General features: G+C 43.6%; 1 long non-coding RNA gene across 2 annotated transcripts in view; it reads right to left on the bottom strand.

Moving 5' to 3' along the window:
- Positions 1 to 638: 638 nt before the first annotated feature.
- The window catches only part of LOC135456266 (uncharacterized), a 111,999-nt gene continuing 90,414 nt past the window's right edge, over positions 639 to 22,223 (bottom strand). The window contains exons 2-8 of one of the 2 annotated variants that reach the window (XR_010442489.1): positions 20,405 to 20,474; positions 19,070 to 19,139; positions 18,036 to 18,169; positions 12,581 to 12,690; positions 11,741 to 11,843; positions 7,144 to 7,342; positions 639 to 682 (exon numbers count right to left, since the gene is read on the bottom strand). This is a non-coding gene — a long non-coding RNA (uncharacterized LOC135456266). The remainder of the gene's footprint in view (positions 683 to 7,143; positions 7,343 to 11,740; positions 11,844 to 12,580; positions 12,691 to 18,035; positions 18,170 to 19,069; positions 19,140 to 20,404; positions 20,475 to 22,223) is intronic. The other variant, XR_010442490.1, reaches the window with a different exon arrangement.

Here is a 22,223-nt window from a genome sequence, read left to right as displayed (position 1 = left end):
CCTGCTTGATGCAGTAAGGGCTGGGTGAAGGGAAGCCCTGGGAGCCATAGAGGAAACCATGAACACTTTCTGCAGGACAAAACGAAAACCATGATTAAAAATGCACTCAGAACTGAGAGGCAACAGGAACCTGCTGTAATGCAGACATGGAAGTACCCAATTAAATTGTGGTCTGGGTGTGACAGTCTGTTAAAGCACATTTGAGAGTACAATATCCACAGCCTTGGCTTGGGCCAGGTTTTATTTTTATAATGCTTGATAATTTGCATGTATGCATGGAGTGACTTCTTGTGTGCAAATCCACATGTGTGCAGCTCCCTTTATTCCCCTCCATAAGCATGTAATTTTTTTCTAACATCCTGACATTCAGGCTGTATTCTCATATGTACTCCTATTCTCTGATAGACAGAAACACATGGATAGCACACAGTGCTTCCTGTGAGAGATTCTGCATCATTATTTATTTATTTATTATTATTTTAGTTATTATACATTGTTATTTATTCTGATTTTATTAAAATATTATTAATAATATTTATTTATATAGTTAATATATTATTATAATAATATTAATATTATATCACATAATTTAATAATAATAATAACAATAATAATAATAATAAGTAGTAGGAGTAGTAGGCAGGACCTCTCCTCAGAAGTGGGAGCATGGCCTCAAATCCCCCTAAGAACAATAGAAAAAGAAGTAATATATAAACGATATATAATTAATAATATAATCATAAATAAGATAATATTATATTTATAATTAATAAATTATAATTAATAGTATATTATTAATTAATAATAATTTATTAATATTAATTAATATATAATTAATATTATTAATATTATATTATTGGTAATATATAATTAGTAATATAATTATAAATCATATACTATAGGAACAATAGAATAAGAACAAGAGAAAAGATGTTTCTGGCACCACGACTGAGTGCTGTCATTCCTGAGGGTTTCCTCATCCTGCTGCAGCCTGAAGGCAATGTGGGCTCCTTCCCTCTCCCAAAAGGAGATGCAGGGTGGGGCAGGGTGGCAATGACACTATGTTAGAAATGTTAGCTTGAAGAAATTGAAGAAAGCACTTAGATCCCTCTTTGGGCATGTTTTGAAAGGGAAATGAAAGAGGCAGCCTCCTGATTTAAATTGTTTAAGAAAAAAAGAGAAATAGTAAGAAAAGTGCGCTGTGTATACAAAAAAACCTCTAAAATTTGCCTGAGTGTAAGTATGCAAACGAGCTCAGAGTTCTCCAAATATGGACTCTGTGCTAGTCAGAGGGGCATAAGCCAGGTCTCATGAGTAAACAGAATAAAAGTACCAGAGGGAATGTTTTAATAGCTCCTTTTAATTCCCAGCTCAAACAGATGCCTTGCTTGGTTTGCCCAAGTGCAGCCATGTCACTGGGGCTGCTGTGGGATTGTGCTCCTGAGCACACCAACAGGGCCTGGCCCAGCCTGCACCACTGAGGGCACCCCAAAATTCCAGCAGGGGCACAGGAGCTGCCAGTAACACAAACACTAAACCATTATTGCCAAAGGGCTGCCGTGGGACTGTGTTCCTGAGTGCACAAACAAGGCCTGGCCCAGCCTGCACCACTGAGGGCACCCCAAAATTCCAGCAGGGGCACAGGAGCTGCCAGCAGCACACCGAAACACCAAACCATTATTCCCAAAGGGCTGCTATGGAAATAAACAATTTAACTGCTGGAAAATCACTGTGAAAGCACAAGATTTGAAGTGTTGCTAAGCCCATGCAAATCTTGGATGCTGAACTTTCTCAGAAAAGCACAATAGTCTGTCAGCTAAAGGGGCTGCAAAAAGGAATGCTGGCAAGGTGCTGAGTAGGGATTTGGGGTGCCCATGTTCAGCTGAGCAGGGATTTGGGGTGCCCATGTTTATCTGAGCAGAGATTTGGGGTGCCCATATTTATCTAAGCAGGGTTTTGGGGTGCCCAGGTTTATGTTATCAGGGATTTGGGGTGCCCATGTTCAGCTGAGCAGAGATTTGGGGTGCCCATGTTTATCTGAGCAGAGATTTGGGGTGCCCATGTTTATCTGAGCAGGGTTTTGGGGGTGCCCAGGTTTATGTGATCAGGGATTTGGGGTGCCCATGTTTATCCGAGCAGGGATTTGGGGTGCCTCAGTTTGCACTCTCAGGCACTGGAGGTGATGTGTCTGAGTCCAATCCCTGCAGCTCTGCTCCCAGGAGCAGATTCCAGCATTCCCAGTGAAACCAGGCCCTTCTAGAATCCTCCCTGCTGTTGGATCACCAGATGCCTCTGTTCAGGTCAGGGAACTTTGCTGCTCCCCAGTGCCACCTCCTGCCAGCTGGACACACACCTTGTACCCACTGTGCAGAGCTCCAGCAGCAACAAATTACATTTTCAGAGTCCTTTGGAGGCATTAAGCATTAAAAGTGATCATTGAAATCACCACAAAGAGCCAAAAGTTGACCACGTGCAGCTAAAATCCAAGGTAGCAATTCTCAATCAAATTACTGCCAATTTTCTTAACTAAAATTAACTTTAGTGGCCCAAACCTGACTGAAAAAATATTGCTTGTGAATGGTACAACCACCTATGGTTTTTAAACCTGACACCTCTCTTTTATCCATGCCTGTGTGACTTTCATTTTCATCTAAATTACTCCAGAGAGATCTATTTCTGCCTGGCTCTATGCCTACTGTCCCATTGCACAGAGAGACATTTAGTCAGTAAACTCAGTGCCATTTCTGTGAGGTTTCTGCACAGGGATATGCAGAAAAGAAGAAAAATGTCCCAGTGCCATGAGCTACTGCTCAAATCTCATCAATAATATCTTCACCTGGACCTATAATTTAAGGAGGAAGATGAGCTGTAGCAATGTGAATTATATTTTGCCTCCACCCCACTGTAATATCCTTTGCTCCTCAGAGCCCTTTTTCAGCAGGTGGACAGGCAGGTTTGCAATGGGAGCAGGGCTCTGGCTGGGATCCCAGCTTTACCCTCAGAGCTGGATGGATGTGATCCATTTATCCCTTTCCAGCCCTGTTTGTCTGCTGGCACATCACCAAGCAATTCCCAGCTAGGAAAACGCCACTGTTAGATGATATAGAGGGTGATGTGGAGAGCAGCTCCCCCCTCAACAGAGCTGCAGATGATGTGGTCAGTGATGGGCCTTGAGGTGGAAAATAAAATCCAGCAGCTAGAAGGCAGCTTCCCCCTTGTTTATGCTCCTGGACTGGCACATTTTGTGTGCATGGCCAATGGAAGCTGCTTTAGATGCATTCAAGTCTTGTAGAAGGCAGAGCTTCATTTTGTAATGCATCCTTACACTGAAAATGTCCCTGCCAAGGGGCTCCTGTGTGGGGCCAGCACAGGTGAGTCAGAGCAGCTTTTCCTGGGTATCTGGGGTTTTCTATGTCTAAAATATCTACCTGATCCATTCATCTGCAAAGTAAGAAGGAGCAAATTATACCCATGCCTCAATGGTGTAAGTACAGAAGCCCAAAGACAATGAAGAACCTCGGGAGAGGAGCTTTTATAGTGCTGAAACCCACACTGGGGTCCCTTCACAGTGGGACTCAACCTTGGCATTGATCCCCCTGACCTGTGGGAGCCCTGAGCCCTGACAGCAAACAGAGATCAAAATCTGCTAGGAAAAAAGCATGGCCTTGGGTTCTGCCACCCCTGCAATGACCCTGGTGTTGGGGAAAAGGCACTGTGTGTATGTCAGGGTCAAAAATATACTGGTATATATTCCAGGGTCAAGTGCTGAGGGTGTCAGCTGGGGTGCTCAGCCTGTGGCTGGTCATGCAGGCTCACAGCTGGGCTTGAAATCCCTTGTTTTTAACCCCCTCCTGGCTAAAACCCCCTGATTTCCATCTCCTCCTGGCTGAAACCCCCTTGTTTTCCCTCTGCTCGTGTCTGGAGCCCTCTGGAGCAGCTCCCACTTTGCTGAGGGCACAGATGAGCAGGAGGGAGCGTGCTGGGAGGTTTGCTCAGCTGAGTGGGGAAGGCTGAACTCAGCCACGAGGCTGTTCAACCACGGGCACAAGGGGGGCAAAGGCAGGCAGGTAACACCTCCTGTCTCCCTTTGGAAAGCTCAGAGGGCAATCCTTCCCCCAGCAGGACCTGTGGTTGTGGCTGTGCTCATTTCTTTGCTGCATGACAAATCCAGTCCAGCAAGAACCACTGCATCTGCAGAGGACACTGGAAGAAAGGTGAGCGAATGACATGACCACAAACCAGGAAAAGGAATATTCAGGATGTTTCTGGCAGCAATGGGAAGGAAGAGAAGATCTCAAGAAGCTGGAACTGCTTTTTGCACGGAGCAGAGTTTATATGTCTCCGCTTTCTCTCCTCAATGACTGGACAAAGGGACTTCCACCCCTCAGGCTGCCCAAAGATCCCATCATAGCAAGCTCAGTGGGAGCAGCACCTCATCCCCAGATGGCAGATGTTGCTGAACAAGCACAAAACAAAGCTAGCATGGAGGAGTCATGAGGACATGAGTCACTAATTCCTCTCAGCCCTCCTTCCAATTGCATCCTGCCCCTGAACAGGAAAATATCTACCACAGAGCAAAGGCAGGAACATTCATGGACAGAGAGAAAGCTTGGGATACCACAAATATTATTTAAGAAGCATCTGCTGATTGAAAGAAATTACATATTAGTTCTTGTATATTTGCCTATAGAACATCATAAAGGAAAATTCTATGTCAGCCTGCTAATTCAGCCCAGGGTAACCAGCTCCATTTCCCAGATTTGCAGGGTGTCCCGGCAAATCCTGCAGCGCATTCCTGTTTCCAGAGCCACCCCACGGTGCTGACAAGGGGAGAAATGGTTCTGTGCTGTCCTCACCATGAGGAATCCCTCCCAGGGCTGAGGATTAAACGTGGCTCTTTCAAACAGATTGCCTTCCCTTCACATGGATGTCAGTTAAACAAAGCTATCTTCTCCTATCACAATATTTGTGCTGCTACTGGCTCCTCTCTCTCCAAGTCCCTTGCTAGTGAAAGGTGGTGATCAGGAAGGAGGAAAAGTCTGTGTTCTGAGACTCTTCTATTTATGAAAGAGAATGGAAGAAAGATGAAGTGGCATTAATTCATCTTACAATGTTTTCATAGCAGAAAAAAGAGCTGGCAAAAAGTGCATTATGTAAGCTCAGTCAGCCAGCTCCCAGGGCTGTGCTGCCATTTGCCCTAGGCCAATTATATTTTACATGATCAACACACCCAACAATTAAATAATTAATTGGCTTCTTTTGGAAACCCCATAAAACGTCATGGACCAGAGAGTGTTTATCCTGCCTCTGTGATTCCTGCTGAAGAAACATCTGGTTCTTTTTTTCTGCAATCAGCATGAAACCTGAAGGGGCCCGAATTCAAAAGTAATTATATTTGATGTCATTTATGTGCATTACAGGCTGACAAATTTAACTTGTAGGAGTATGTGATCCCACCCTCCCAGCCCAATTTATGTTGATTGCATTTTCAGACAGCCATGGAAAGAGCTGCTGCAGCCTGATAAAAGCTGTTGATCCATCAACTCCTATAACTTCTCCCCAGAGCTCACAATAACAAAATAGTTGTTCTGACCAAAAAGCTGCTGCTAGGCTCTGCTTCCCTTCTAGAGGGATTCTTGTGAGGGAAAACCCCTGGAAATGTGCTTTACACGTGCCTTGCGGCAGGTCCTTCATGCTCTCAGCCTTCATCCCTTTAGAAAGAGAAATCCATTTCCTTTAAAACAGCTTTCACTTGGCCAGCAGCAGAAGACTTCCCTGGGAAGAGTCCACAGAGGCAGAATTGGGAAATGCTCTCAGTGCACTGTGCTGGGAAGCCTGAAAACATCATGGCAAAGTTCTCAGTGATGCTCACATTTGTGGGTGCAGTGTCAGGCAGGTGCTGCCTTTGGGAAGAGCAGAAAACCAAAGGCACCTCATCTGCTATAGGCATTGTCATGTATGAGAACAGACAAGTTCAGCCTTCCCCATTTCTAACAGCTGATCTAAAAATTCAGAAGAGTTATAACAATAAAAAGAAATTACACGTGTTGGGAGAGCTATGGCTCCACCATCACTTTGCACTTTTCTCCCTGATTTCAAAAATTTATCTGCCTTTAAAAAAAAGGCAGATAATCATTTTTTAAATTTTAAAATTTTTTTTAAAATTTTATCTGCTTTTTAAAAATTTATCAATGGGCTGGGATGTGAAACAATGCAACCAGGGCTTGCCACCTTGTAAAGGAGATGTCTCTGGAGAGAATAGGGAAAAGTCTCTGGGGAGAATTGGGAAAACTACTTTATGAGTCTAGAAGTCAGTTCCAGGATGGATGATTGCATCTGTCAATGTAATTCCCTGGGGAGCTATGGGGTCTGGGTCTCCCATTCCTATGGAGCTCTGGGCTCTGTCCCGTTCCTATGGAGCTGTGGGTCTGTCCCATGCCCTGGCCCCTCTGCAGGGTGCTCACCCTTCCTGCTGAGCTGCCCCAGCCCTTGGACAGGCTGTCCCAGGCAGTTTTGGGGCTGGGACCTGGCCAAGCTTTGGCCGTCCCCACCCACGTGCAGCTGCAGGGCCATACATCAGCCCCAGCACCATATAGCCAGACCACAGAGCTCCTTCTTGCCACTAAAAATACCTCAAATACTTTCCTAATGTTCCTTCTCCACACAAACAGCTTCTGTGGGAGGAGGAAGTGGCTTGCACATTTTTGTCTGGTGGGGTGGTTCACGCTGAGAAAATACTGAAAAACGCCTGGGTGAGACCATGCTGGCAGATGAGCAAAGCAGCTGCCAAATCTGGGCTGAAAAGAAGGAAAATAGGGGAACCCCGAGTGCCTGCTGAAGTTCTGAAAGGTTCTTGAGCTCTACAAACAACCTTTAGGCCAACTGGAAAACTTTCAGGAGAGGTAAGAGCTCACAGAACCATCACCTCTTGGGAGTCCCAGCACCCACTGCTTACAAGCAGGGACTGATGGTGTCTCAAAATCACACCCAAAGCACCTCAAGCTGGTGCTCAAAAAGCAGGAATAATTCCTGCAGTTTTTACTTAAACAAACACCAGTTTCCCAGGCAAGCTTTGCAAGTTCAACCCAAGTGAGGCACCTTTTGTACAGAGAATTTGCAGCAATAGGAACAAAGGCCACTTACCTGGGCAGGTAACTTAGCCAAGCCAGCATTCCTAACTCCTGTGGAATATTCCTCAGCTCACCCTCAGGCCATGTGCTAGAGGCAGCACACATTCAATTATTTGTAGCACCTCAGGAGGGATTCTCAGACCAAACTTCTGAACCACAGTGGCAATTCAGGTGGGGAAACTTGTCCTGGTCATGCCTGCATTTCACCTTTTCTGCACAGAGAACACAAATCCCCACCAAAGACAAGGCTATTCCCAATAAAATATGTCTCCTTCCTTGAACTATATGGTTCATTTTTATCCCCCAAATCATTCTTGTTGCTAAAAGAATCTTGGTGTATTTATTCCAACACCTGTCAAATGTAAAAGACATCAGAAAGATCTCTTATTCTGCTCTGCAAACCAAGAACTTAGATAGAGTGAGGCTCTGGACAAACAGTTTTTTCCTGATTCAGGTGTGTTATAACAAACCCCCCAAACCCAGAAGTTATCACTGGCTGACCAGTTGTTCCCACTTCTTGTGGCTTTTGAGCTCAGCCACGCTATCTGAAACCCTTCTTCAGGTTCTGGGAGCTGAAATCTGCCTGTTCCAAGTTAAGAAGTGCTCACAGAAATTAATGAGGGCAGTAGCACCAAAAAAGAGAAGGAGCAAGCAGGCTAATGATGGCAATCTGTTACAGCACACAGTTGTTCCCTAAATTAATATCTGTCCATGGCATAATGGCACACTCCTGATAGGATTTAGCTGCTTGCATCTTGCCTCATTGCCTCTGTGAATGATGGAGCCTCTACCCCAAGATCTCCTGCTGGCTATAGGTCCTTGCAGCCAAAGGGCACACAGGTTGGCTGTGTTTTCCCAGGAAATCTGCTCTGGACTTTCCTGGGAATCAAGTTTTCACAGCAACAAACAGCCCAGCCTTTATGGGCTGGAGCTCTGGAGGGGCTCTCCTCTCCCTGCAGAGGGGTTTGGGCTAACAGGGCATCTTGGAGCAACTCTCCTGGACCAAGCTTTCTCAAACAATCCTCAGAAAAGCTGAGAACCCTGGCTTTTCCCCAAACACCCATGACTCAGTGGTTAGGGGTATCCACCAAGGCTTTAGCAGGTTCAGGTTTATTTCTCCCCTCTGCTTGGGCAGGTTTGAATCCACACCTTCCACTGAATTCCCTAGCCAGGGGAGGATGTTGTGTGCACAAGGAGGGCTCCTGCTGACTTCTTCTGAAGCCCTTCCAGTGTGCTTGGGCTGAGGAAGCATTCACTAGGCAGAGAGCACAAGTGAGAGAATAAGCATGACTCCATTGCCTGGTGATGAGGGCACTCCCAAAGGGAGGAGACCTCAGCTTTGTTCCTGCTCTAATGGCCATTTAATGTCCTACCATTAGATTATATCATTATATAATAATGATTATATCATCCTGTACCAATACCCTTCATATTGCATGCATGCATTTGTATTCAAGAGAAATGGAAAGCAGCCATTTGAGTGAGACACAGATTTCTTCTCTACCATCCTTCTCACAGGGTGCCATCAGTGCTGCCCTGTGAAGCCATCCTTGTTCTTTCCCTTCCTCTGGACAATCAGCTGTTCACAGGGAGGAGACAAGGATCTGACTCCATGTTTCAGAAGGCTTGATTTATTATTTTATCATATATACTACATTAAAACTGCACTAAAAGAATAGAAGAAAAGGTTTCATCAGAAGGCTAGCTAAGAATACAATAGGAAAGAATGCTAACAAAGACTTGTAGAATCTGAAGAAGGAATAGAGATGGAAGCAAGTTTTGATATAGAAGAAAAGAATTGCTGAGCCAGCCTTACTGGATAACCAAGGAGGCAAAGGGTGTGTTAGTTAGATGGGGTTTTATGGCTTAGAGCAGAAGATAAACCCACCCCAAACAGGAAGATGTTTTTACCAAGCACAAAGAGAGCACAGGCAAACAAGTCAGCAATGCTGCAAGTAGACAAAAGGTCTCAGAATTCTCCACTACAGGAAAACTGAAAAACAACTTCTAGCTTAAACTGTAATGTACTGACTTTTAGTGATTGGAGAACAGTAACATGAATATGGTAATTATAGCAGTTATGATAGGCTATAGATAATAGTTAAGGTATTGATTGGTTCTGCTGTATATTAAGATGCTCAGCAAAGAAAAGTATATAATGCATTGTAACAGAAAAGTATATAATGCCATGTAACCAAAACTAAGGGTCTCCAGGCCTGCCTGCAGCAGGGAGCCTAGCATAGAATTTCAGACACCATTATATGGAATACCTGTTGGATGTTTGTTACCTGAGCCCTCTCCTGCATCCAACTCAAAGCCATTCTCCTAAAGGCCACTCCATTCAGCCCAGCAGAGCCCTAAATTCTGGACCAGACTCCCTCCTTTTCCTTAGATCTCCCAGTATAAGCAGATCTGTGTCTAGCTAATAAGCAGATGGGCGAGTTCAGAGGAAAACTGAAGTGATAATGTTGCTAGGAGTTTCAGAATTATTTCATAGTGGCTGCAATGCTTTAGGGAGGGGTATCTGTAATCATGCAGCTTATGATTCATGGTTGGTATGATGAGGTTGTGGCTGAAAACTGCCCAGTCCTTGCCCTGGCATGGATATTTATAGATGGGTAAGCCAGAAACAGCTGGGTATCAAAGGGAGAGCCCTTTGGACATAGTTATTAAAAGCAGAACAATTATATCAAGCAGTGAGCGTGGCTCTAAAATAAATGCCATGCCATAAACAAAGGCCATGCACATAAAAGTTAGCAGAATAATGGTCATTCTCTGAAAACTTAAAACTCTTGTGCCTCTGGCCACCTGGATGCTTCAACCAGGCATTAGAACTTCCTTTAAAAACTGAGAAAGTGAGATGTGGAGTGAACTGGGAGCAGGGCATGGGCTACTTGTGCTTCCCTCAGCGTTGTACACACATTTTCTATTTCTTTTCTTGGCTTTGTGAGAGCTATGAATCAGCCCTGCCATGGATACAGTCTAACAAAGAGGTGTCTGTGTTTTATTGGGGGGGAACATATGTCTTCCTACATCACTCATGGGTAATGTTAACAAAACTGCCTAATGCCAGTAAAAACCTATACATAGAGACACATAGATATACAGAGACATCTTGGGAAAAAATGGGAAAAAAAATGAAATTTTTAATGTAAAACTTCAACTTAACAAATCCACTGCAAAAAGATCTCCATCCATTGCTCATCATGGATTGCTGCATCTTGCTTATGTGCCAGAATGTAAAAAAGATCTTAAAATATCCAACTATCTCCATGCTTAGGGGATCATACTCTTATTCTCTCAGGCAAATGTTGATTATAGAACATTTATCATTACACATTGGCTGAGTTAGACTGGGTGATGCCTGTAAATCAGAGGAGAGGAGTGCAGGGCTGAGCTGCTCTGACACCTTCTCTGTCCCATTCCCACCTGCTCCTGGGTCACTGTCCCAGCCCTGCTCCCACAGGATCTCAGCTCTGGGCTGAGCAGGGACTGCCCTGGGGTCTGCATCCCTCCATGCACTTCATTTCCAATGGGAAAGATGGATTTTAGTGAGAGCATCATGAACCAAACTCTGCTCTGCTTTGAAAATTACTTTAAAATATCATGCACTAAGAAGGTATTCCCTTTCATCCAATCAATCTATTCATAAAGCAAAACCTCTAGAATGTAGCACCTATATTAAACAGCTATTTTAATTGGGTAGAAAGCAGACCTAAGCTGAATTCACTGTAGCCAGGAGCCTTTCTTTCTGAGGGAGTGCACCCTGGATGAATTTGAGAGGAATTTTACAATTGCCTTCCCTCCTGACCTCTCAGACATGTCTGCATGCAAAATATATACACACACATCTGTCCCCCACCTAATTTTTTTAATGGAGATCTGATGCTGCATCAGGCTACAAGATTCAGAACCACAAAACTTTAAGAAATGGGAGTTGGACATTCTGCCCCCGGACCAGCCTATGGACTTTTTTACTACAGAAAAATGTTACCAGCCCCTCAGCCATAGTAATTTTATGTACACTTTGTTCAAGGCTTTGCTGTGTTTATCTCATGAGCCTGATAAATCCTGGTTTCATGAACTTCCCACTGTTCTGTTGTCTCACTCCTCTGAAAGTCAGCAGTGACATCTCACGGCCCCTCCTCCTGCACTGTGGCCATGTGTGAACAGCCTTTAATTTCTTCATGCAGAAAGGAAAAACACTGGTCTCAAGAACAGCAAGATTCTCGAATGCAGAAACATCTGTCTACCAGAATTTAAATCAAGAACAAAGCTCAATTCTTGTAAGCTTTCCCACCAGCAGCAGCAAGAATACACCGTGTTTCCTGTCATGATGACCTTTGTCTTTGAGTGAGAGAACAGCAAAACAAGAAAGGAACAAATACAAAGTTCCTAGAGGGGAGCACAGCATGTCCTGCCTCTACAGCACATCACAGGACAAGCAAGAATTAAAAACCTTAAAGAAAGACATCACAAAGGCAGATGCCAGCACAAAAGTAGATAAAGCTAAAGGAAGAAAAAACAAATATTCCACCTACCACATCCTCTGGAACACCAGTTTGGGATTTCCAGGGAGTTTAATGCCATTGTTTGTGGTAAACACCAACCTGGGCACAGCTCAGTACCGGGATCTCTTGTTCCAGTGATTGTTGCATTGTTTAGGAAAACAAATGTGGAAGAGGTGAACCAGGTCCTGGCTCTGTGCTGTCCCTGAAACACAAGAGCGTTGCTGAAGGGAGGGAATAAAGGAAAACACAGAGACACACAAAAAACCACCAAACTGCAACAATAATCCAAAGACATTGGCAACAAAAGGAGAAGCAGAGAGGAGCAAAAAGTCTCAAAAATAAATTAACCTCAAATTCAGAATCTTCCTCTTCTTCCACCAATTTTTGGTGGTGCTTTTTCACTGGTAGCATTCTTTCCAGTGGAGAGTGCTCCACATTAAGCCTGACTTTCAGAGTATTGTTTTAATATTGTTCTCTAAAACAGAGAAAAGCACTTCATAACAAAAGCTGTCATTATCTCAGTCAGGAGACAACATATCACCCCTGTGGACAAAAACAAAAGTTTTCAAATGGAAACTGAAACAGAGGCAGGCCCTGCTGTGGTTAATTCTCCTTTAGTCACCAACAGCACAAACCTCTGTGTGCAATGATATACACAATGCACAGAATCTCTACAAGGCCACCTAAACCTACATCAGATTCAACATCTTGAATCAAAGTTTCAAGATTAGAGCTCAAGAGCCAACACTCCTTCATGAACATCCCAAGCTTGTAAAAAGTCAAGCTGAATCTGTCACCAAATCCTCCTATCAGGCCTGTGTAAACTCACTGAAATCTGCTGTGCTTGCAGCAGAACCTGACTTCATTTACCTCCAAAATAATTAACACAAACCTTTTACTGCCTGACTTAATTTATCCCCCAAAACAATTAACACAAACCTTTTACTGCCTGGGGTGGGAGGGCTGTGTGCAAAGCAAGGTCCCCAAGCAAGCTCATTTCCAGGAGCAGCAGCTAGAAATCAGTCTTTGCCGAAAGCTCTTCAGAACTTCTGAAAAAAAAAAAAAGTTTCATTTTTTAGTATTGAATTCTGAATTTCAGACACTCAGTTCAGGGTGCCTTTCTGTTGGACCTTGAGCCAGAGAAATCTGCTGAATTCTCCATCAGTTACCACACTGCAGCCCCTTGGTCTTGTGGAGGCATTTAACTGAAATGTGCAGAATATCTTAAATGTGCAATACAGGGGAATTTAAAATTTTCTCACATTTTGCAGCTAGCTTCACGTGCAGCCAGTGCCTAGGTTTAGGTAGAACAGGTTCCTATGGAAAACTTGAAAGCAACAGATTTACTTTCAGCTGCAGGAAAAAAAGCCCATGTACTGTGATACAGCTCACTTTTCACACCTATTCCATGTCAACACCTGTTTGGCTGTAGGTATTTGAAAAAGCAATGACTTACCCTAACACTTCTGTAGAAGCACTTTTTTTCTATATACATGATTTATTTTAATTTTATTTCAAGTTATTCAACATAAGCTATTTCTAGTATATAACTATAATGCATTGTGTGCAGAAAGAGACTCTCTGATGCACACAGAGCAGTGAGTTCTGGGGAGGCAGATCATTTCCTTCACTTAATAATAGTTTTCTTTCCTCTTGGCTGCAGACTTTCATAACTAGCACCATGCCAAACATTCGGAGGCTGGATTATGGCCTGTCGTACTTGATTATTTTTGTCAGCAGGCTGACCCAGCATGGCCTTTTCTTGTGTTGTTCCTTCTGTTTCCATTTTTCATGTCATCCAGCTTTTCATCTTGTCAATCAGCTTTTGACTTCCTGATTAAAGTGTCTGTCACACGAGCAGCCTGGTCTCCAGTCAGTTGTTTAATTTGTTCCTCATGGCATCCAATTGAGTTATTCATCTGGCCCAGCTGTTCCCAAGTGCTTCCAGCATCACTTTCTCGCGTGTTTGGGTTTAACCTCTAGATCTATGTACAACAGTGTGAATTGTTCCATTCATTCTGTTGACTGTGGGTTGCTCTGCCTCTGTCTGATGCCTTGACACTGCTAGGAAGGCTGCTACTGTATTCTGTGGCTTAACCAGCTGAGGAAAAAGCACTATTTCACCCTGCTGTTATGGTAACAAGTACAACCAAACACACTCCTACCCCAGCGTTAGGCCCAGTCTTTAACAATTAGGAACACGTAATGGAAAACTCTGCTCTCAGGGATCTGAATCCACCCAAAAAATAATGTTGATGACACTTGGCAGGAGGAGAGAAACGCTGCTTTGCCAGGAATTTTTAGCATTCACTTGAAACCAGTTCTCTTCATTATCGTGAGGGCTGTTTGCTCCGTGCCAAGTCTAGGCCTGGTATGAAGCAGCCATAACTCCCAGTGACTTATGTGGGAGTTGCACAAGCTCACAGCAGGGCTAAATTTGGGGATCTGACTGAAGCCACACAGCTCCTGCTGGAACAATGGAATTTAAATCAATTCGGTGTCATCGCAGCAGAACGCTTAAATCTTGTTGTGTTGCGTTAATTGCTGCTTTTCAGCAAGAATTAGGCAAGAAGGATTAGCATTAAATTCTGACTCTAGTCCACGTTTTTTCCCCTCTGGAACAATAACTGCTGTGCCTCAGTTTCCCTACAGGATATAGCAATGCACACATTACATTGGGATGAAGGAATAATGGTTATTAAATAAGTTAAAGATGACAAATGCTGAGTGTCATTATTTAAGATTCATAGAAGCTAACCTAACTGAGGATAACGCTGGATTGGTTTTGAATTGTGTGTTACAGGGGAGGAAGACATTGTCTGATAACAAACTTCCATGTTTTTATGGGGCTCAGGTGAAGTCCATGCCATAGGGCACATGCTGATTTTTTTAGGGTTTAGGAGAATGTCTTCTTCTTCTCAGTTCCTCCATTGTTTCATCCTTTTGCCCTGTCTTCTACTGCATCACAAAGCATTGCCATCTGCTGCTGGCAGGATGACTCAATTACCCTTCTCATACAAGAAATCCTCTGCCTTGGTGTAAATTTATATCACATTTACATAAGATTTATCTGATAAAAGTGTAGAGCGAAAAATTCCGTCTCAAGCTGGGTAGATTTTTGGCAGATTGCAGCTTTTTCCCCATTGTGCTGACACCAGTTTCTCCACAGACACACCAGTATCCAAAGTGCTGATTCCATAGCGCTGTGAGTTTTCAGCAGAGTTTTGTGTACCAGGAGAGCTGTATCAGAGCAGAATTAACTCAGACTTTTTCCTTCTCTTATTCTCTCTCCCTTCTTCTTTTTCCTTGGATAAACACCCTAAAGTTTTGTTTGCTTGTTAAGAAAAATTTCCAATTGTGATTTTGCATTTATTCGGAAAACAAAGACGTGCAAAGGATCAGAAAATATCTCCAGCAGCATTTGGAGCTTGAAGCCATGATGCATCCAAAAGATCCCTGCTTTCCTCTTACTTTGCCTCGGACTCTGTAGAGACACCCAAAGGACCTTTTTGACAGAATGCAACCTGGCTTTAATAGAACTAAATGGCTTCCATTCTACTGGAGGTTTGTTTGAGAAGGACAGGTCCTGAAAAACACTACTGTGAAACTAATAACAATAATAATAATAACAATAATAATAATAATTTAAAATCATTCGTGTGCAAAGTGCATTTTATCTGGTATGAGTTTGTATTTTCTAACTTCTAACTTTTAGGACAGGTTAAAAAATATGGAAGAACAGGGTGAACATGTGCACTCAGCCTAATAATTTTGCACTTTCTGTCAGTATCTGAGTCTCTCCTGGGTGGAAAAGCAGAAGGAGATAGTTATGGTAAACAAGCAGCATCCCTCGGCCACAAGAAATGGATCATTCACAACGGGCTGTGCAGTTTGCTGGTACTGCTGGACTTGCTTGGAAACTTTGCCCTCAGTCCTGAATTTAGTGCCTTGTACATTTTCCATGTAGCTCGACTCCTTCTTGGTTAGTCAAGAAAATAATTGCAGGATGTCTCAGAGCTGCCCTTCCCCCAGCATCTTGTATCACAAAATAACTCCAGGCGCAATATGTTATGCAAGTCTGTGATCATCCCTCTAATTTCTTATAAAAGATATGACCTCGTTATCAATGAAGATATTTTTAAAGCACTGATCATCTGAGTTAAAACTTCATGGAGAGAAATGCAAAATGCATTCTTATCTCTCTTAAAGGCCAACTCCACGCTGGTGGCACTCAATTCAAATTCCATGTGGTTTTCTTTGCAACCAGAGCCAACTACACCACTTGTGGAGATGCACAAGATAGAAGCTGAAATTCTGTGGTGCAGTGAAACTCTTGAGAGGTTATGCTATGGGAGCCGGGGATTCCAACATTCTGCTACAATACTTGTGGGGGTACTGACTTTACTAACACCTGAGAAGGGCATTTGTCTGCCAGGCACATCATTTTCAGGCTAATTCCAATAATTTGAGCAGTATATACTCTAAACCAGGGCAGTTATTCAGCTGCATTTCAGGACCATTTCTGAGTAGGTTATGCAGGAGAATGCAGCTGTCAGATCCTGACACCTTTTGGTTTGTGCATTACCCAGTAATCAGCAAGAAATCCATTTTACTCCCAGTGCTCAATATGGACTGCAATGGGAGTACAATCCATATCTTCCACAGACATTTTACACTTGTTCCCTTTCTTTTTTCCCTCCTTTCCTTTACTTTCAGCCGGAAAGAAAGGTTTCTCCAGGTAAAGGTGAAGCTCTGTGCACACATTTTGCTCTTTCTGCACCTACCAAGAGGGTGTCTGTGCTCTGAGCAGACAGAAGATCTGCAGCCCCCTCATTCCTTTTACCTTTGATGTTCTCAAGCAGTGACTGAAATATCAATATGTTTACTGAGCACAGAGGAAAAGCACTTTGCCCAGGGTGAATAACTGGTTTTAGGATGGCTTACAAGAACCTCCTCTGTGGAAGAGGACGAGCTTCAGGGCACATATAAATATGCAAGCTAGACTGTAGTCATCCTCCCAGCCAGAAGAAATGCCTGTGTTTAACAAGCACATTTCATATGCAACCTGGTTTAGCTTCTGTGCTCTAACGACTCCTGCAATTAAGCTATGCTGGTAGCCAATTAATTCACTTTCTTTTCATATTGAAGGGGCAAACACGGGCAGGTATTTAACCCCTTCTGTGCCCTCAGGCCATCAGCATGCCTAACATGTGGGAGACTGTAATTGTAAACCCTCACAGACATGGTTTTTCTTCTGTTATATTAGGAGGTGACAAAATGAAGCAGCATGATTGAATATTGAAAAGGCTGGAAAACTTTATGGGTATTGCTACTACTAATAGCCACCTTATGTGTAAGTGAAAACTTTGCATGGGAGGATCTAAAAACTTCCCAATATGCATATAAGGATAATTTCACTCATCACTGAACTTCTCTGAGGCAGCCCTAGTGTGCGAAGGGAAGACTCCATCAGACTCACAGGCAGCCCAGCACTCAGTGACAATCCTCAGTGCTCTGTAACCTCACATCAGGACACGTGCTCTGGTGGGGAGGGACACTGTGTGGTCTTCTCCAATTGTAAGCCACTAATTGTCACCAGAGGGGTTATCAAAAGCTATTTTATTCTCCTTTGTTCATCCTGAGTATATGCAGTTGTCAATTTTTCTACAGCTATAAAGAATGGATATTATATACAATATTATTATTGTTGTTATTATTATTAATTTACTTCCAGCTTCAATACATTCAGTTTCAACACATCATCCCATACCTACCTATACTAAACGCTGGACTAGGTGATATTTTCATGCACTCTCATTCCTATTTAAAATCCTGCTGGAAAATTGTGAACTGTCCTTTTTTTAATGTGTGTGAATAGAGCCTTTAATGCTTGAGGTTAAATGAGTGGCATAGTTTTTGGCTAGGTGTCAAAGACCTAACAGAACTTGTACTATAGTCTTCTCACAGGAAAAAACAAATAGTTTTACACTGAGGTATTTGGGAACAGGTGTGCTGAACAATTACAGAATGTCGCAGCTCCTGGAGGCAGCCCTCCAAGAAGTGAGGTCTGAAAATGCATGGCAGCACTACCACACTGATAAAATGCCTGCTGCCAAATCCCAGTGGGCAGGAGGGACCCTGAGTGCAGCACCAGGAGAGGATGGGCTTGCTAGTATGTCAGGGCACGAAGCAGCCAGAGCTGCTGCCAAGAGGTTTGGGAGGAAAACAAAAGGAAATTTCCATTTTGTTCCCACCCCAGAGCAGCAAACCCCCCTGGCCATAGCAATGGGCTGCATGGAGCCATCAGCACCTCTTGGTGCTCTACAAACTGAGCAGCAGCTGCTTCTGCTGGTTCTGCTCTCTCCCAAGCACCCCATCCACATCCCTGGTTTACCTCATCTCCTTCTCCTTCCCATTCTCTGCTGGAAATCCACTCTGCCGTGTTTCTCTTTCCTGGTTATGATCCAAGTCACAACAACTCTTCCATGGAAGTTGCAAAGCCAAGATTTCACTTCCAACTCCTGATTTCTAAAAGATATCCAGAAACAATAGTAAGCATCTCAAAGCTGTTATTTGTCCACAAAAAAACGAGTCCAGCCTTCAAACCATCCCCTGAAATATGCTCCTGCTTTTACAACAATTATTTGTGTCCCCAGGAACATTTGCACAACAGATCTTTACCAGGATCTCTTAACTTCCTTTGCACTTTGGTACTTTGAGAAAAATACTGTCAGAAACTAATTGGTCTTGTTAATCAATTCTGATTCATCTGCTAGCTCGGGACAAGGTGCACCCCACAAATCCCCACTTCACACCTGCACTGCTTCCATGTGGCATACAGGGGAGTTCCTCTCTGACTCTCTCCACGGTCAGGTTATGGCCCCACCATTATTTTATTCCATTTTATTCCTGGCCACAGAATTATTCCTCTCCATTTTCAGATTCAGGGGCTCTGTTTGACTCCGTGCCCTCCAGATCCCAGGGACAATTCCCCGCCTTTGCCAAGGCTGCCAGGGAACGTTTCATGCTGAAGGATGAAAACACATTAGCTGATCTTTGATGCTTAAAGAGAGGGGAGAGACCTCCGGACCTCCCTGCACATTAGACAGGGTAACACATTTGTATGCTCTCAGCAGAGCTGGCGTGTCTCACCAAGGTCAGCTCTGCTCCAGCCTGGCCCAGCAGCCTCCCCAGCCAGGATGCACATCCCAGCTGCCAACCAGGGGCTGAAGTGGGCTGAAGAAATAGAAACAAACCCTAAATCTTGGGCTTGTTTAGAAACAAACCCTAATTCTTTGTCCTGCTGCTGTGTTTCTCTGAAGAGATGAACCTAACAACACCCAGCATGCATGGAGCAGAGAGAGGGGCTGGAAAGGTGTGCCCACGCCCTCCCTCAGCCCCAGAGCTCAGAAATGCACACACACTCACCTAAGGTGGGATGGAGAAGAAGTCATTTCACTTTACAATCTAAGGCTGCATCATCTGCTGCTTGAAACACCTAAGAGAGGGAAAAATAAACATTTCAGAAGTATCCATGATTCTCTTTGGGCTTGCCAAGGGAAAGGATGCTCCCACACCAGGCAGGTGAGATTTCCTGACCTTATTATGGCTTCTAATGGGGCAGAGACTTCCTAATCATTACTTTACACTGTGAATTCTTATCAGATGCTGTTGAAAGAAAAGCATATTTTTCTTGAGGACACTGTCCTTTGTTTCTAAAAGGAACCAAAACATAAGACCACTGCCATTCTATTTTGTGCTAACAGAATGGATTTTAGCATTATATCTTTAAAATAAAAATAATAAAAAAGAAATTTTAGCTCTCTATCAAATGGTACCCAACTACTGTGTTTGGTAGTTCCTCTTTTTGGATCTGCCATTCCAGACAACCTCACATTCAGCTGCAGAAGGGCTCACCGGGTCTAGATTGGCCACGGATTTTGGTGGTAGTGATCACAGAATATTCTGAGCTAGAAGGGACTCACAAGGGACACCAAAGCCCAACTCCTGGCCCTGGGCAGGACAGCCTCAAGGGTCACACCAAGAGATCAATGATTATGTGATGAATTGTTAATTTCTTTTGTGTTACTGGAGGGATGGACCACAAAAATGGAGCCTCAGTACCAACCCCAATGATAAAACATAACTCCCACATGATATTACTGCATTTCAAATGTATAAAATCTATACAAACACACACTCACACACAAGTTCTGTTGCACCAGTTCTTCAGCAATCCTTGTTGTATGTAAATGTAAGTCATTATAATCCCCATACTAAATTAATTACAGTCAGAAATTCCCACATTCCTATTTTCAGAGGGTTACCAGATAGGATTTTAATTTGGCTCTGCTGTCTTTTCAAAATAAAAGCTCTTTCCCTAACATTTATGAGGACTCTAAGATTAATTGCATTCATCTTTATCAAGTCTTGAAACTGGCTGATATATTTAAATGAGCTAAAATTAAAAGGTTTGAGGCAACTGAAGTCTCTTCAATAAACTGAAGAAAATTTTCCAAAAGACTATGGAAGCAGTGTTGACCAAATCTGTAAAGAAGAAAGATTTTAAACTAATGAGTTGCCAAGTGGATCCTTTTCTTAATTATTCTTCCTTCCAATGAATTAGTGAGTGAAAAGCTTAAAGAAGATTAAGAGAAATTGGAATGTTACCCACGGTCTATAAATAAGACTTAAATTAGTCTTTAATTTGGCCCATGATAATTCTATTGTATATCCTGCCATACTCTAATGCCTTTGTCTCACCTTTCTGTGGCTCTGCACTCCCAGGAGATGTGATTTTGACTGCTGGAGGAGACCTAGGATGTGCTTCAGCCTATAAGAAATTATGAAGTACATTGGCACTCTTCTCTGTTTGGTTTTTTTGGGGGGAGTTTGTTTTTGTTTTGGTTTGGTTGGTTGGTTTGGGGAATTTTTATTATTGATCTTGGCTAAATGCTGTAAGTATTTTAAGGTTCACCCTGCAGAGCATCATCCATGGGTCTGGGCAGCTCAGCCCACACCACCTTGGCAGCTCTGGGCTCAGCTTGGGACCACATGAACAATTTGAAATAAATGTAAAACTCTGAGACACTCAGAGCTCCTTTCTGCATTGTCCCAGGCTCTCTCCCAAGTGGATCTAGAGGGCCAGGATGTGCAGGTCTTTATCAACCACGTGTTAGAGGCCAGGAACCAACCTGTGCTTTGTCTCAGAGCTCAGCATTGCTGTTGTGTACCACACAGTGGGGTGATCAATGTCTTATTTTTGCTACAGCCATTTTCACCATTCCAGCCATTTAAAAGATTACCCAGACTTTTCCCAGCTTTGCTAGAAAGAGAGTCCCTGGTCACAAGGCAGAACATAGGAAATTTCAGGCGGATTTGAGGAAGAACTTTTTCAAACTCCAAGCAAACGGCCCAGGAAGTTCAGCTGGTGCCATAGAACCGATGTAAAAATTAACTCCCTTTTAGATCTGTGACAAACTCCCACAGGAGCTGGGTTTGTCTCATGGCTGGGATGAGGAGGTGCAAGCCATGGCAGCTCTAGGCAGATTCTTATTTTGACAGGAGCAGTGACTCACTGCTCGACCACGGACAAATCGTTCAATTTTCTTGTGATTTAGTCAACAAAACTATAAAATTATTAAAGGACAAAAAAAAAAACAAAAAAAAACAAAAAAAAAAAAAACAAAGTCCCCAGATTTTACTGAAAAACAAATCCTCCTCTGAGCTCAGCTGGTGAATAAATGACAAAAACAACAAGATGAAACATGGGTGTAACCCACAGCTTTGCCAAATATACCACAAAAATATGGAGAAGGAGAGAGGAAGAAAAGGCAGAGGGGAAAAAAGAACAGCAGGCACACTGAAATGCCCCAAAGCACATGAAATCATATGAACAGAAACAAGTCCAACAAAAGAGAGTATGGATGCCCACAGGGTGGTGAGTGGGAGGATGCGTTCCAAAGAAAAACAGCAACCAAATGATCTAATGCTCTTTTCATCACAAGGCAGCCTTTAAAACCAGACAGTCTCATCCTTCCATGGGGTGCAGTGTGACCAGCGCTGAACGTGCCTGCAAGCAAGGCCAGGCAGGCCTTACCCCAGGGAACGTGTGGGGTTTGCCCTGCGGGAGCAGCTTGGGCCCCACCGGTGCTGGGCCCCGTTTCCATCTTGTCCAGGATTCCCTGTGGAGGATCCAGGGCAGTTTGGGCACCATCACTGACCAGGGGCCTGGGCAGCAGCAGGAGGAGCTGCCCCAGCTCCGCAGCAGCAGCAGGGCAGGGAGGACATGAAACAGGCAGGGAACAATGAGCAGCAACAGTCAAAGTCAGGCCTGCAGCAGCAGAGAGCCTACAAAGGTATCTTCAAAGGCTTTTCTGGGGGATAAAAAACACGAGCTGGCAGCATACATATTAATGAACCAGAAACAATATTGAAAAACAACCTATTATCCTCACCCAGATCAAAAGAACACGGAGATTAACACCTCAGACATCAGACCCCTGCAACAGGAGAGTGGGTTTAGCAGCAAGCCTGCCTCTCCCATCTTCCTTTGGTTTTGTGGCTGGGACCAGGCAGAGAG

Source organism: Zonotrichia leucophrys, chromosome 1A (assembly GCF_028769735.1).
Source record: "Zonotrichia leucophrys gambelii isolate GWCS_2022_RI chromosome 1A, RI_Zleu_2.0, whole genome shotgun sequence".
Lineage (NCBI taxonomy): Eukaryota > Metazoa > Chordata > Aves > Passeriformes > Passerellidae > Zonotrichia > Zonotrichia leucophrys.
This window is presented reverse-complemented; position numbering and strand designations above follow the sequence as displayed.